This window comes from Syngnathus floridae, chromosome 21 (assembly GCF_059516105.1).
Source record: "Syngnathus floridae isolate MCC-2025c chromosome 21, RoL_Sflo_1.0, whole genome shotgun sequence".
NCBI lineage: Eukaryota > Metazoa > Chordata > Actinopteri > Syngnathiformes > Syngnathidae > Syngnathus > Syngnathus floridae.
Genome location: NC_142433.1, coordinates 2424157 through 2440351, shown reverse-complemented (window position 1 = coordinate 2440351; position 16195 = coordinate 2424157). Strand labels below are relative to the sequence as shown.

Below are 16195 nucleotides of genomic sequence, written 5' to 3'. Positions count from 1 at the left end.
GCAATAAAAGCGACTTTAAATGGAACGCTTGACATCATACGGATGTTTCTCGCAGTACGTGTTGTCGGACGTCAGATCCTTTGTCTGCTGAGAAGAGGGAGATCCTCGGAGGAGAAGATCCCTCCTGTCCCTCCAGGCCACAACCAGATGAAGTATGGTCAAAGAGATGTGCTTTGGTTTCAGAAGATTATGTCTGGGCGCTAGGAAGAGCCTTGACTAATGATACTCATTTATTACAGACACAATTAAAAGCGGGCTAATTTACCGCAGCCGCACCAGCTGATTTATACTCAATGACACCCGGAGGACATAGACATGCACGCACACCCGTGAAAAGAAGAGCTTTCTTCTGCTGACTATCATAAAATGTTCTATGCATTGACATTATGCCCCGCTGTAGGTGTTCAGATCCGTTCAGATCACACAGGTGATCGTATACGATAATAGTAGCGGTAAAGATTTTCGGATGACTTGTAGAAATTGGATGGATGGATGGAGAGCTCATGTTAAACACACTCCTGCCGGACAAAGCATAACTGCGCGTGTGTGTGCTTGCCAAAGGGTGAGTCAAAAGAGAGAGAGGAAACTAAGGCTTTATGTCAGCAATTTCCCGGACCCACCAATAGCTCCTCAGCAAGGCATTAGGTTTCTACGGCAACGAGGCCACGCCCCCTCTGCCAGGATAGGTCATGCATGTATGCGCTGGCTCCTCCCTTTAATCCATCAATCCTGCTCACTTGTCACAAGCTCCACCTACCTGGTGGAGTCTACCAATCCAAAGCTCTCTCTCTCTCTCTCCATCTCTCTCTCTCTCCATCACTCTCTCCCTCCCTCTTGCTCGCCCACAGGTGATGCAGCACTTTAAGGGTTAAGTCGGCTGCATGCTGGATCTCTGCAGAGGTGACAGATGCTTCCTATCCCACCCAGCACCACAGGGGAACTGGATACACTCAGCATACCAATGAGCCCCCCCCCCCCCCTTCCCTCCCCAGGTCTGACACACACAAATGCATAAATATGCATATGCGACCACACGCACATCTACATATGTATCCAAACAAGACGCTTTAATGCATACGCCATGTATGCCTTGCTGGGCTACATAAAACCAATTCGCCATATTTACGATAAGGGTGTTTATGCACACCATTTGAACGGTTTCCCGTTTTGTACACCCAACAGATGCGCACGCTTTCCCTTCCAGCCAGAGTCGGGCAGATGTGAGCCTTTTGTCTGCACACATGACCTGCAGAAGAAGGCCATTGCACATGTACCGGCACATACACACACATGCGTGTGCACGCCAGGCGACAGCCGTTCTAAAAGTGACAGCTGTCGCTATGATGGAGCACAGGGAGAAGGGGAAGTGAAGGCTAAGCCATGGCGCAACATGGTGTCGAGGAGACCTGCTATTCATTTTCAGCTTAATATGTTCCAGCCCATTGGAAAAACATTGCAGCATATAATGTAAGCAATTTCAAACGCAGCCTTCACACTCCTCGGGAAAAATGAAGAGACCAGATTTACCCAATGCTTGAGTGACTTCAAAAATAACACGTGCACGGATGCATCGGCGATACGTAGCTTGTGGAAATGCGCCCGTGTTAATTATTTAGTTCCATCTGTGTTTCCGTTCCGCCTCTCTGCGCATTTAATCTCCATCATCGCATCACTCCGCCGCCGAGATGATGCCATGTCGTGAACGCGTATGCAAATATACATTGGAGACAAACATACACATTTAACGTAATGGTTTTACAGCCAATATCATTTACAATATGGTTGCGATGTTGAAATGGTTTTTCTAATATTTAAATGTCTTCTCCAGGAAAAATGGCAGTTCTTCGCAGAAGATACAAAAATGTGAGTCCCGCACTTTAAGTTACATTCAAGACTACATGTGTTGCGCCACCATTTGTGCATTTACTCACTTTATATCTAAAAAAATCTGCCATCTAAACTCCCACACGTGGTGGACCCCAGCCGCTTCCCTGGTATCTTCATATGGATAAATAAATGGCGTGCTTGGCAGTGGGTAAATGAATGTGCTTTCCGCCTGCGGGCCCAGATGGCAGCTCAGTCGTTTGCTTTACCTTGTTTTGTTTAATTACTACAATCAACTCTCTATTTCTTCAATTAATCACCACCAACCTGTTCCATTAGTCCCACCCTCTAGTGCGCCGAGCCTATCTATCTATACAGCAGCACGGCTGTGTCAAGTATGAAAACCTACACAATTATTTACATATTGATGCACCGTTTAAAAGATGCCCCCCATTGTCAAGCCATTAGCATTTTGAACAATTCAACTTTCTATGAACCTTATGATGAAGAAAAAAAAATAAGTCAGAGAATGATGATGTGACGCAGAGGCCCATCAAGGTTGCACGGAGGTGGCTGATTGAGAATAAACAGGGCGGAAAGCACTTCATTACGTGCTTTTATTCTGTTATAATCACGCGCGACCATCACTCCTCGACGACACCAGGGCCCAACCGTTGACACCGGGATTGATATACCGGAAGCGGCGGGCCCCTGGAACACAATAAACAACACCATTAGCCAACGTGGCCCCGACAACGCGGTAAACCGTTATTAATTATAGTCGGCCCCGAGCAGCCTACACGTTGCATTTAATTCCCTTTAATAGTACGACAGCCTAGATGAATAGCAGGGATCATTTTTATGTCCAGATGATGCAGATGGAGTTTGTATTGGAATCCATTTGTAGAGCAAAACAGACACACGTGTTGATTTTATTGTGGATGTCTTGCAAATTAGATACAAGGAAATAATTAATACTTTTTATTGTATCCTCTTTGCTTTTAGTGAGTCTGAACACCGTTAATCTGTTCGTCCTCACCAATCGTGTCAAAACAGACAAAAGGTCACATAATGCAGAGCGTCAGTCAACTCTTAAGGCTTTACTGCCATCTAGCGGTGAAAGTGAAGTACCGCAGCTACTAAATGAAAGGGGTGAAGACCTTGTTTCTTTTTCATTCTAATACGTCAATGTGGACTCCCTAATCGGCAAAGCTTGCATTTTGAGTTGGAATAATTTCAAATATTTCAAATTAATATTAGAATTCAAACAATGCTCTGGTTGTGGGTGGGGGGGCTTTTGCAAGTAGCGCCACCTAGTCATAATGTCATAAACTACTTTCGTCACATAATCATAATCACAAGCCTTTAATGACGACAGTGACTGTCATTTCAAAACACTACATCGTCTTCAGGCGCTACTTTGTCGCCACCTCCCGGTCAGTATGAGAATTGCTGCCGGCTCTTAAATCAGTGCATTTTTTCATTCAGGCGCCCATGCACATGGAAATGTCGTTGCGTTTTCCCTCCTGTAGATGGCACACTTGAATGACTAATTCTTCCAGGAAAGGATGCGCGCGCCAGTAGCATTCGGGAGCGCGCCCGTCTCAGTTTCCAGCACGAGCGAGCCGCCTTGCCCGGGTTAGAGTTCACGGCGCGGCCGCGTCGGCGGATGATGTGGGGCCCATGTCAGAGTCTAATCTCATTTTGCAGCCACTTTTTGTACGAGTGGGCGCACGGAGAGGGCCGAGGGACGTCAGCCAATAAACAAACGGGACAGGGTAGCCAGCCACTCATTTATAACTATTAGGAACACTTAACTTTATGGCCAGGTTAAAGCCACTAGCCATTTGCTACTGTGTTTTATTAGGAGATCTAGATACTGAATCACCGATATTAAATTTTGCGAATAACTGCTTTTATTAGTCATATTTGCATACTTTACTGTCCCTTGCATCTTCTGATGAAGTGGACACAAACATGTTCTTGTATACCGAAAGGTCAAATAAAATACGCTCATATTGATTTCAATGCTAGTCAAACAAAAAACAATTCATGTGCATTAATATTCACCAACAAAACTGATATTTCGTATATCGAGGTCAAAATAAATGTGTTGTCAGCAGTAGTGATGTTTTAGTTTTAAAGCACAATACAAATGACATATTCATTTTCTGCAGAGTTACTCGACTCTACTAAAATCCATTTAGTTTGACCTTAAACTTAAACTACATTGTGTTGTCACACTTAAACCGACACACATGCGCACACATACACACACACACGTTTGTATCCAAGGCTCCGCTTTGTCCTTGCAGTGCAAAGATTGCGCTTGAATGATAATGGCCGACAAGCAGCACTCTCTATAATTATTATGACCTATTTGGAATGACTTATTTCAGGGTTCGGCCATATGAATCAGGCGTCTACATCATTTCCATATATTTTGGATGATAAAATCGACTTTTGGAATGTTCTGCTGAGATGTTTTGGGGGCGCACAGTTGGTTCGGAGACAACTGCCCTGATGTTTCAGACAAATGCCTTTGTTGAAAATCAGTATAGCTGTGGTTACAAATAATCCGTATATTCTAAGAGTCCAATTTTTACGTCAAGTCATGTTGTACCAACATTTCTCCAGTAGTTGGCAGCAGAGGACTGAAGCTGTGCAGGGAAGGCTTCAGCATAGCAGCTCTTATGTTGTCATGGTGACGTCCAACCCCCCCTTTGAGTGACCATGCTAAATTTATGTACTATAATAATAATAATAATACAGATAAAGAACACAAGGCACAAAAGACTGTGCTCGTGTCATCAGTTCACAAGCCAGACTGCACTTCCTGCTCTCCAGACATGAACACACACACACACTTGCACATACACACCATGGCTGACACCAGATGGAGGTGCTGACATAGACAGTGCTGATAACTGACCCCCCTCATCATTCCTACACACACACATACTGAAGATGGGCCCAACGTGCACATACACACACGTGTGTAGTCACACATTCACACACCCACACCTCATGTTATCAGCGGTCATCGGTCCCAGCTCGTGTCACATTCCTGTCCCCTTATCTGCACCTCCTTGCCCTGAGCTATAATGCTCCTCCTCCTGAGAGAAACACACAGACAAGGAGAGTCTGCAAGTGTTTGTGTGAGGGGGGGTGTGAGTGGAGATGGTTGCCTAGCGAGGGATTGTGGGAGGGGGCGTGGGTTGGAGTGGAATGTGTGGAAAGATGGTGTGGGTGCAGAGGGCAGCAGACAGGCAGCCAGCATGGCGAGAGTGACGATGGGATGGACTTGAGGAGGATGTGTGGCCTGACAACTGGGGTGAAAGTGTTTGCGATAGCATTTTGTCTTCCAAAAGTTAGCTTGATGCTAACATATTTGTCTGCATTCCCCCAGCCAGCTGCTCTCACTCATCTGGCTCTCTGCCCTCGTCCATGTTTTTGGAACTGTCTCTGAACAGCGCTTTCTCTTCTTTTGTTTTTTATTCCAGAAGAAGTCGTCCGTGCTGTCCCGCAATTGGCTGGCGACTCGGCCAAGGTTTAATGTGCCTCTCCGCAAGTCAGCTGGGCTCCAGCTCACCCGTGACCCTAATGAGGACAATGGATGGATGCATGGATGGAAGTTGTCCATGCATAGAACCGCTTGAACCCAAATCAAAGTACGTTTTCAAAGTTGGCTTGGTTTTTCATAGATTAGTTTCAAAAAAAGGGTCAGAATTTATAGCATAGTGACTAACCAGACATTTTAACATTGACAACTACAATTCAGTAAAAAAAATATACTTGAAGCAGCCGCCCACATTCGTATCAGCATTTAACTTCAATAAGTGTTCCCCTCACACTTAATAAAAATTTCCCCGTCTCTGCCAGAATTTCTGCGATTCATCTTACTGTCCTCCATGCTACCTCTTAATAACTCCCCTTTCCCTGCGAAAAGAAGAAAGCCTGCTCCTTCGCCCGTCTCGCTGTCTAATCCCCTCGCCGCCTTCCACGCCGCATGATTGGAATTTGCTCGCGTGTAATCATATGCACAGGAGAGGAGGAGGAGGTTCTCGGACAACATTTGCCTAAGGCTTCGCGGTGCCGATCGATACGTGGTCTTAAGTTTATCTGATTTTTATCAGCGGGGCCGACAGGGGGGCAGGTCGATGTGCCGCGCCCGCGTCAAGTTGACCTTTTCAGGGACGGCGGCGAGGGAGCTCCCCCCGGGGCCCCCGCGCTCCCCTGTCACTCGGTGACTGGCACAAGTCTGTTGCGCTCAACGACAAAGTCTGCAGAGACGTCTATATCAGCGGCCGGCCCGGCTGACAGGGCCCGGCTGTTGTATTTAGAAACTGTCCTTTGGCCGTGACACTTTGCCGATGATCGCGCGTTAATTTATGCAGGCAAATCTCCTCGGTGCAAAAATGAAAGCTAATAGAGTCATTAGCTGCTAATTCAAGCTGGGATACCTTGTATAAATTGGCTTACTTTCTAAAGCCGTCCCCAGATGACACTGACTTGCACATTCATGCTCAAACGTGTTTCTGTTTAATTGTGTGAGACACACTAATGTGTGTGTTCTCTGCCCTTCATCCATCGCCATGTTGCTAAAACACATCCAAATGTCCTACCGAGGACCGGCGTGTCCGTGAGCGTCGCCATCCGAGCCCGAGAACGCGTTAGCGACGTGTTATTGTGCCGCTTGATGGCTTATTATGACATGAAATGTTTATAAGCATTGATCAGCGGCCTGAAAGTGAGAGCCATTTCATATCCTCGCTGGCCTCTGCTTAACGGCATGCTGATGGATGCGCAATGATCTCCGATACTACGCAACCGAGACCTGCACAGGCAAGCATATCAAAGACGTGCTCGCGCAAGCACAAATTTCAGCAAGCCTTATTTAAATTATTCTGAGACTATACGTAGCACCAAAAAAAAAATGTTTTTTTTCCACTGCCGTCATTTTGATACCCGATTTGTTCCCATTGATATAAACCAGAAGCCATTTTATCAGCCCATTTCTAACGTGAAATTTTCCATGCGTTTAAGATTGTCAAGCCTAAGTTGGACTGGCAGTTCTGACAAATCCTGACCGTGCCAGCGCGTGAGGGTGAAGATTCTAAAGTGCTGCTTGTTTTCCCTGGAAAGGCTCAAGGTGCTGACAGCGAGTCCAGGAAAAGGTTCCACGCAACAGATGGAAAAGGCAAAATCCATTTTCTCACCCTCCGTGCAAGTCATGTATGGGAAGAGGATCATAGACTTACTGTAAGTCCCCATGACGATTGTAAATCTTTTTATATTATTAACGACGTGTGCGAGACAAGTTGGAAAACAAGAGCCTACTCTTGTGGTTTTATATTCTCCCAGTTGCTCAGACACACCTCGGCGCAACCTTTAATTTAAAGACGCGAGAAATTTCATCTGCGTCCATTCGTCTTGCCGCTTCATTACCAATCAATGAGTCGCTCGTCTCGCTGTCATCGTCCGCCTGAATCGAAAATGTTACCTGCATGTCCAATTAGCGGTTCATAGCTAATTCTGCGTCCAAGCTAACGGCTAAAAGAACTTTGAGAAAGTTTTTTTTCCCCTCCACAAGAAATGATTCAAAGCAGATATCTGGAACGGATTCGAAGCTGTCTGCCATGGAACGCGTCGATGCGTGATGTCACCGAGACAAACACTCGGGACAGCAGACGAGTGGAATCCGCACTCCTTCGCAGTCCCCCGTTTATTTGTTTGATTAATTTGCGCCACGGCGTGCCGTAACCTGGTTCTGTCGCGCTCCTCCTTCACGGGTTTATTTTAGCAGGGTGGTAAATGGCCCCATAATGTCACTGTAATACTGGGTCAGGTTTTTTCCAAATGCAACGGTGAGAAAAGCGGCCCGGGAGGAAGGATGAGCGGGATGGGACGAAAACGTCCCTCGTTCATCTTCGGGGGAAGCGGTGAGGGATAAGACGTGGATGCTGAAAAAAAAAAAAACGTGCTTACAGTTGTGACTTTGCAAGCTATTTTCGGGTTTGATTTGAGATTCCGAGACGGGCCGAGCTCAATTTGGGCCAAAAAGAGTCGTCAAGCGAAACGTTTTGCTAGCAATGATGACAAAGCGTTGTCAGATGACAAGCGTTTAATTTCGCCTCGTGTCACGTCTCAGCTGTCACAGTCCTTCTGAGGTCGAGGATGCAAAATGGAGACTTTCACAGTGCTTCTATAATCGGACGTGTGTAGACCCGAGGACAAGACGCGCTGAATATTCAACGCTCTGTCGCTCGGCTGTCAAATGGCGAGGAGAAAAGGGGAACTAGTCAAATTACCGCGCGTGCTCGATTCTGTCGTCTACGCTGACGCATCTGTCAAAGATGGGAACAGTCAGTGCGAGATAGCATTTTTTTTTCTCCCCTCCCCATCACTCCCTCCTCTTCCTCTCATCTTGGAGGCATCTAACCACGCATCACACGTGGAGACAAAGATGCACATCTTGTTCTTTACTCCATCACATTATTTCATGATGGATGAGAAGATCTTATTTAGTGGGCAAAGCCGTGCGGGAATGAAATTGGCTTGGAGGTGATATGAGGAAAAACAGTTGTAACTCTGATGATTAATGCTTGAGGAAATGAGAGGAACGCTAACTTCCCGTGTTCCGCTGAGGTTAGAATGCTTTGGTGCCCAACGTGGAGCCTTTAGCTAATTGGCCAAAGCATCTCACTGGGGTTTAATTAGAAGCAACTCACAGACACACCCGAATCTAGAAGCTTTTTTTTTTTAATTACCCCCGATTTTGTTGGGAGAAAGGCTCGCTTGGAGCGCTAATTAACAAAGTGGCTGTGATGCACAAATGTATGCGTGTGCTTTTGTCACCCATACAAAGACATGAATGTGCAGCCGCGGGGGAGATCCCGTGGTGAAACTGCTGAGACACGTTAACTAGAAAGTAGAAAAGAAAGGGCAAGCAAGAAAACTGAAGGAATGTAACAAAGTGTGTGAGAGGGAGTGATGAAGATGGAAGGGTTGGTCGCCATCTTGCCAAGCTCACCTGGTTTCTATTCACCTACAGGTTTGATGTCCACCAATCCAATCTTCTAACCAGGCTTTCAGAACAAGACATCATCTTCAGGCGCCCCCTACTGGTCAGTACGTTTAATGGCAACATTCCAGATGTGCTGCCCCACCCTTACATTTTTAAAGAAATCAGACTCAAATGTACTCAAAAAGAAAATATGTATTAAAAGTAATATTTTTTATTTTCAAACACTTTTCCTCTTGCCAAAGTAGCAAACTGTGAACAAACAGTAACCCTTGACCTCCTACTAGTGTAATAGAATTATATGATTACAAACATAAGTGCGAACAGTCATTTTGGCCTTAATGCAATCAGAATAATTACATTTCTACATACATTGCAGCAAGCTGACAGTCGTCCCTCTCCTGGCTGACAGCAGTGAGCGCACCTTCGGCCATTCATCAGTGTCACCCCGTCGCCGCCGGGTACGGCCCGGAGCCCATCGCGTCTTCATTACAGTCCAAATAAATCTGAGGTGAGGAAAAAAAAAAAAGTCCACAGATGATTTATTAGCTTCCGATGGCGTCATGCTGGTTAGCATGGTCCGTCGCCACTCAAGCCCGAAGAGCCGCTTCTCAGACGTGAGTGGCGGAAATGTGAGGTGACAGAGAAATGTTAGTGAGATGATACCAGTAAGAACCGGTAAGTGCTTTCCGTGTGCTTGGGACCGATTTGCGGAGGATAGGTTTGGTACGGCCAGATTAATGCAGCTCTTGTATTGGAAACGAAACGGCATGCTTTCATTGACAGACTTTTCTCTTTTCCGGTTTAACGGCCGAGACACCAGGACAGACTTGACGTGCATAAGTAAGATAAGCAGACTTACTGCGGTGTGATAAAGACACGTGGGGGATGAGAGTCAGTCAGAAACGGAGAGGTTGGATGCTCCCCTGGCTCTCAGCTCCATGTGGTATCAGGATGAGGGATTGCCTGCCAGCACTCAGCCCAAGCTTCTACTCAGACTGCACACAAGGATTCCCTACAGAAACCATTAGTCTGCGCATTAAACGCTATTAGAGCACACACACGCTTGGAGAAGAAAGAGGACTGGCTGTGAGAAGCTATCATCTCTGTGTTTGTGTATTTTTCTTTTGCTGCTCTTTCACTCGTGTGTGCCATTGTGTTGTTTATGTGCGATCCAGGTGTAATTGGGTTGGTGACAACCCTGACAATGTGACACCTGCACTTCTCCGCTTGCTCCACCGCGCTGGCCTGGAGTCAGCTGGATCTTCTTCAAGATCTGGAGTGACCAATCAGAGGTTCTCTTAGGATGACCTCGAGGTACACCTGCATGAAAATATGTTCTGCCATTTTTATTTTTTATTAACATGTATGCTAATTGCTGTTAGCAGGTCATTGGCGTTTCACATTCTACTTCAGCATTGAGCTTTGATTGCCTCGAGAACATTTCTTAAGGAGTCCAACTTAACTTCCTACTGTGAGTCTCAAGTGAGAAAATGGATGGACGGGTTGGACAATTAGGCGGTGAGTTGTCCAACAATTGGACTTGTTTTACCTTGCCGGGAAGTAAAGGTCAGAAGGTCAAAACCGGGAGAATAGATTTAATAAGAAGCCGTGTGGTTTGCCCTGACGGCTTGTGAAGGAAAGGTTAGGAGAGGATGAGGGATGGGGCTGCAAAGGTGAAGGTAACTTTTTGGTGGAGGGATGCTTGGGGTAAGGTAAGGGTGAGGAAACAAAGGGAAAGGCAGAGTGAGGAGAGAAGGTGTGGAGGTGGATTTGGGGGGAGGGGTTGTGTGTGTGAGGTTGTGCTGGGGGTGTCAGTACAGATGCTCTGTGACCGAGTGTCACAACTCGGGCGAGGAAGCTGAATCCAACAATTAATCACCGGGCCCCTGTGCTTGTAATCAAACTGGCTCTAGCCATGATGTATGAGGCATGTCACAATTACCCAATCACACACACACACAGGAGCTCTCAGAGTTGATCATGTGCACGCATGCATACACATAAGTATGAGGATGAATAGACACACGGTTCGCCTCTGGGAGATCACTCTGGCTGTCTTCCAAGGCCTCGAAGCCGCAAACAAATATCGCACAAAGCCGATGGCTTCGAATCTTAGTCAGCAGCACCGTGGTGGGCCAGTGATTAGACGAGTCGAGATGGAGAGGAAGAATTAAAAAGTGAATCTGCGGGAGTCAACGTCTAATGAGGGAGACAGTGAATAATGCGAGCGGAAGACGGATGAAAAGACGGGACGAGTCCGGGAGACACGCGAGGGGTGAGGTCGCAAATTAGCCAATCACGGCGGCGATAACGAGGGAGAGATAGCAGGAAGTGATGGCTGAGGAGGAGGAAGGATGAACGGGGTGGGGGGGGGGAGTCCGTGGGGATGGCTGGGCTGGTGAGGATGAAGCTCTTGGTCAGCGCTTTGCAGGGAAGATGGCGAGCAGGCCAGCTGACAGGATGAATAATTTAGGACGAGGTGTGGACATTGATCCCACGATGCACTTGTGCCTGACCGCAATGTGCCAAACACATTTCCTCACGTGTGCAATCATGTCCTTTAGACTGCCATCAAGCTTTCACTGCACATTTCTGCACCATTCTTATTTGTGCATTTTAATCATTTATTTTTTTATGCATTCTGTCCAATTAATGCGATTGTACTCACATTGTCAATGTTTCAATCCCCGCTGTGAATGTCGCCGAATCTCAGTAGCCTGCTCCTTCCTGTTTGGTCCGTTCACTTCCTGTCGACGCAGCCTGATACTTCCTGGTTGACTCACATGTCTTTGACCCCTGCTAGGTTTTGGCCGCCAAGCTAAACACAACTGCTTCCACTTCACTTCTGTAAGCAAAGAAATACATTTTTAGATCTCTGATAACAAAAAAACAGTCATAACAACCACGACTAATTTGATTTTTTTTGGTTTTATACCTTAGCTAGTCTTGACTTCCCTCCGGCCGATCATTTTTTAACGGCGAGGAACAATGTTTCTCCCGAATCTCTGCGGCTTTTCAGACACCTCTCCTCTTCATTCATCACACAGCCTGAACAAGTGACCGAAGAATGACCTCGCTCGCACACACGCGCGCACATGCACGTACACACACCCGGCAAATGCACAAACACGGCATCAAGTCGCACAAAAGCGCGATTAATTCATCACAAACGACGGATACCTTGGAACACATGCTCAAACACGCATGTGGGGGTACACACACAAACACACACATATTCCCATCACATCCGTTACAGATGGCTTCGCCTCCTCCTCCATCCTAAATGAATATAAATATGTCTGCCTGACATCATTCATCTGCCAGGGAGAATTATGCACTTCCGCTTTCTGCCAGCAGAGGCAGCATTGTCCCTCCTGTGTCAAAAAAGAATCACAACCGTTTGATCCAAAACAGTTAGCTGGGCTCAAAGATAAAACAAACCCCTTTTTCCTGCCGTCCTCATCAAATTATCGACAGAATTTCCTCTTCTTCTGAATAGGTTTTATTCGCTAACCATCTCGCTGATGCTATCTCCCTCTCTTGACAGGAAGTGTTCACAATAAAGTATTAGAAAGCCCATTAGCGGCACTTTCCAGCGCCACGGAGCCAGCGGCAACCCGATATCATCGGCGAATCCCAATGAAGATGATGGCCAGATGACAAGTGAGTGAAGGAGGTGAGAAAGGGAACAGATAACACTGATGGGGACAAAATGAATCCAAAGGGGGACAGAGAGATACTTAAGTAGATTTTTTTTTTATTTGAGAAAAGCGGCACAGGCTCCAAATATTAATTATAGGACCGTTTTTTGGACTTGCACCTGTTTAGAGTCTGCTAGGACACCCACAATGACGAGAAGTTCATGTGTAGTGCTTGCTAAGTCCTTTGGGAGGCAACAGCGGTTTCACGTTGAAATAGCTTCTGGCAATGTGCACTCCATATGTCATTAAAAGCCATTAGGGGAAACACTAGATTACAACTGGAGTGGTGTCTTTGAATGTTTTTACACTATCTTTGATATCCACTTATTAAGATTGAGGTCCATATGATAGTACAATGCACAATTTTCATGCTCATACAGGTCAGCATACCTGTCTACACAAACCACCACTAGGGGCAGTAGAGGAACATAATAGATGTCCATCTATTGGACCCGCTCTATTGTGTCTGTATGTTTTGTGACAAAAACATTGTTGGCGTCCATTACGGCTTGTCCACATCAAATCAAAATCTAATAGTCGGGAAGGGAATTTTTCAACTCAGGTAGCCATGCAGCCTCCAGTAAAGCAGAAAGCAATATGTCTGCATAGAGGTCAGGTGGAGGTCAGTGTGGAGTGTCTGTCCTCCTCCTCTCATTCCTGTGACAAAAGAGAGCCAGTTTGGTTGCCAGGGAAACAGGCTTCTTCCATGGCCATGCAGGAACACGTGGGGACGGGCTTTGTTTCGCCGGTGATGAAACGCCCGCCGTGTGCATTTTTAATGGGATGACTCGTGCTCTCCGTTCCGAGGGCTCATCTAGTAAAGCCTGATTATGTTGGGTGACACTGATGGTTTCGCTTGTTTTATCATGGCGCCTCATTGTTACCCTTCCTGACGCATGCGAGCAGCTGAGAGCACAGATAGTCACGGCAAACAGCTCGGGCGACTCGTAAAGCAAGATGCACCTGGCCAAATAAACACTTTCCACGCACAACGCGTGCATTAGGCCAGAGCACACAATTGGGTTTTGTCCTTTGTCGTATCTGAGCGAACACTACTGTTTGGCTTAGCACGACGGGGGGGGGGGGGGGGTAAAAATGGCCGATCGCTATGGCAACGGTGTGTGCCGTTCTGCTACAGCTGTGATGTATATGGTGACACTTTTGACCCTCTGGTGAACTCTATAAGCTAGAGCGTGGCTGCTGCTAATTTGAATTGCATTGTGTTAACATAACTGTGTATATATGATAAATATATATCTATTATTTCCACAGCAATTTTGACCTTGGTTCACCTGGGTTTATTTAGCCCTCATTTTGTTTTCCGCTCCCACTCGGTTATTGTCACACAACACTTCCTCAAAGTGGCACGCCATTTTCACTGGCATTTAAAGTCATGCATGTTGTCTCACATGTAGGGAAGGGTCAAATCCAAAACACATGTCAACACAGTGCAAGAGGTCCTTCCCTCCAGTGACGTTCTTCTGCACGTGACAAAGGACGTGGAAAGGTCATCTAACTTCACGGGCCCTCCCTCGCACACAAACGCTTGCGTCACGGGCCACACAAAGCAACGCAACACTTGCATGAGCTCCTTCAATCAGCACTTGTCTCCTCATGTCTGGTTTCTTTTTGCAGACGTGGAGGGTGTCTTCTGCATATCTACCACTAGGAGTGCTGCAGCTTAGCAGTTGGAGAGCACTGAATGTTCCACAGCTGCTGCCGCTGCCTCACTCTGATCATCCGCAGAGGAGCTGACACTCCATAAATGCACACGTTCTTAATCATCCACATTGTTGCTTTTGATTGGGGAACAATTGATTCCACATGGTGCGAACATCTATTATATGGGACACGTTAATAGCTACGCTAACCTGGAATACTAGATTTAGGGTTTAAAGCTAGGGTTAGGGTTTCAAAGTAGGGTTTAGATTGGACATACTTCCTCTTTGTGTCAATGGCAGCCAAAAACACAACAGTGGTTACACACAAACACACACCACAGCCCCTCCCTCCCCTGTCACTGCCAGTGGTCCTGCCACCAATGTTGAGCAGGTGACCTTTTCTTTCGGCTAATCCACACCAAAAAGCCCTAATTACTGCTGCCGCTCCAGCAACCTCTGCTGTCCCAATAATCAATACAGCCGATTGACCGGCAGATCACCCCGTCAACACGCCGGCGCCATACATGTGGCTTAACATCATGTGTGCACATGATGGCATTTGCAAAGAAGACAAAGTTTCCTCATCTTTGTTGTTGTTGACAAACGGGCCGTGAAATGCTTACTACAAGAGCATCAACGACAACATAAAAAAAAAAAAAAAAATCTGAAACAATGTTATCAGGCAGGAGAAGGAAGTTCCATTTTTGATTGTAGCTACAACAACACAGTGAGAACTCCATTTCCTCCCATGTTCTTTCACTCCTTGTCACTCTCGCTGACAGACTTTGATTGCACGAGACAAGTTAATGAAAAGCTACAGAGGAGGAAGAAGGCTGCACCTGCCAGTGAGCCAGCCGGCGTGCATACCTGCAGGCGCGTTTGGGAGCTTGTCTTCGGGTCCTCGGGTGCTATCGCAGCCATGACGAGGGACTTGCGGAGTGATGAGAAGTGCAGGATACGCTTGCCTAATGTGTGAGGTAAAGAAAGAAAATGACACAAACGTGAGAACATGTTATTTTGAACGTATTGTCACAATACTAAAATACATATATGCTGATTAAAAATTGCGTTTGTCTGTAATGGTAGTCTGCAAAATTTCAATCAAGCCAATTTGGTTATTCTTGTGATTTTTCCTGCTTTTAAAAAAAAAAAAAATAGGTCAAGACACTAAACTACACTTGCAGCTTTATTATATTTTTAATTATTAACATTTATTTTTAATATTCAACTATTTTTATTGATTATTTGATTTACTTAGTATTGAATGTAAATCAAATCACCATCTGATTGAATCACTGCACTGCTCAGTGTCGTCGCCACGGTAACAAATAAAAGCAGCATTTTTTACCAACCGTACTGACCCGCAATCAGCTGTGGTTAATCTACGAGCGTTGAGCTGGGTCAAAAGGAGTCAATAACTCGCGTGCTGTCATTGTTATGACGCAAGGATCTTAACCTTAGAAGGCTCCCATATTTTAATTCTCGCGTTGAGTAATTAGAAAACAGTCGCGGATGATAAAGTGGCCTGCTGAATTCCCTCAAGTAGCAATCCGTTAGGCTATAATGCTATCTAACGACATCAATAGCAACATCACCTTGATATACTGGCTGCACTGGTGGATTTCCAAAGTGTCCTCTCGGCGTTAAAGCTGCAATAAATAAAGCGTGCGGTGTCTTCTATAGAGCAAAATGGCCGTCATATATCTGCGGATGTTAACAGATTCAATAACAGTGACTTGACGATTGTCTTCTAGTCAGTAACAATCGGTTGGTGATCCATAGGTGCTCATGGGTTTCGATAAAAATGTTTTGTTTTTCTAAATTGAGCTATTTTGATGTAATTAAACATTTTATGTGTGTGCTGCAACCCCGCAGAGAGCTGCCCCAGTCAGGCCGACCCGCTGAGTGAAAGCCTGTGCTAATGTTTAGTTTTCGGGGTGAAGAAGAAGGTAAGGAGGGGGGGGGAGGAGGAAGGAGGAAAG

The 16195-nt window shown here is 46.0% G+C and overlaps 2 long non-coding RNA genes across 6 annotated transcripts in view; one reads left to right on the top strand and one right to left on the bottom strand.

Annotated features, from left to right (window-relative positions):
• Window positions 1–1257: 1257 nt before the first annotated feature.
• On the top strand, window positions 1258–16156 carry LOC148379823 (uncharacterized). Of its 3 annotated transcripts, XR_015855088.1 has the most exons (12): window positions 1258–1467; window positions 1829–1863; window positions 5328–5495; window positions 6871–7086; window positions 8879–8951; window positions 9228–9359; window positions 10027–10165; window positions 10234–10369; window positions 12399–12527; window positions 13968–14059; window positions 14188–14379; window positions 14996–16156. It is a non-coding gene; the product is annotated as an uncharacterized LOC148379823 (long non-coding RNA). The 3 variants fall into 3 exon arrangements; XR_015855089.1 differs by lacking the exon at window positions 13968–14059 and having other exon boundaries at window positions 12399–12514; window positions 14188–16156; XR_015855087.1 differs by lacking the exon at window positions 13968–14059 and having other exon boundaries at window positions 14188–16156.
• LOC148379821 (uncharacterized) overlaps window positions 9043–16195 on the bottom strand; it is a 30614-nt gene continuing 23461 nt past the window's right edge. Inside the window, exons 5-9 of one of the 3 annotated variants that reach the window (XR_015855085.1) lie at window positions 15081–15178; window positions 11787–11899; window positions 11520–11696; window positions 9711–10171; window positions 9043–9354 (exon numbers count right to left, since the gene is read on the bottom strand). This is a non-coding gene — a long non-coding RNA (uncharacterized LOC148379821). The remainder of the gene's footprint in view (window positions 9355–9710; window positions 10172–11519; window positions 11697–11786; window positions 11900–15080; window positions 15179–16195) is intronic. The other 2 variants (XR_015855086.1, XR_015855084.1) reach the window with 2 other exon arrangements.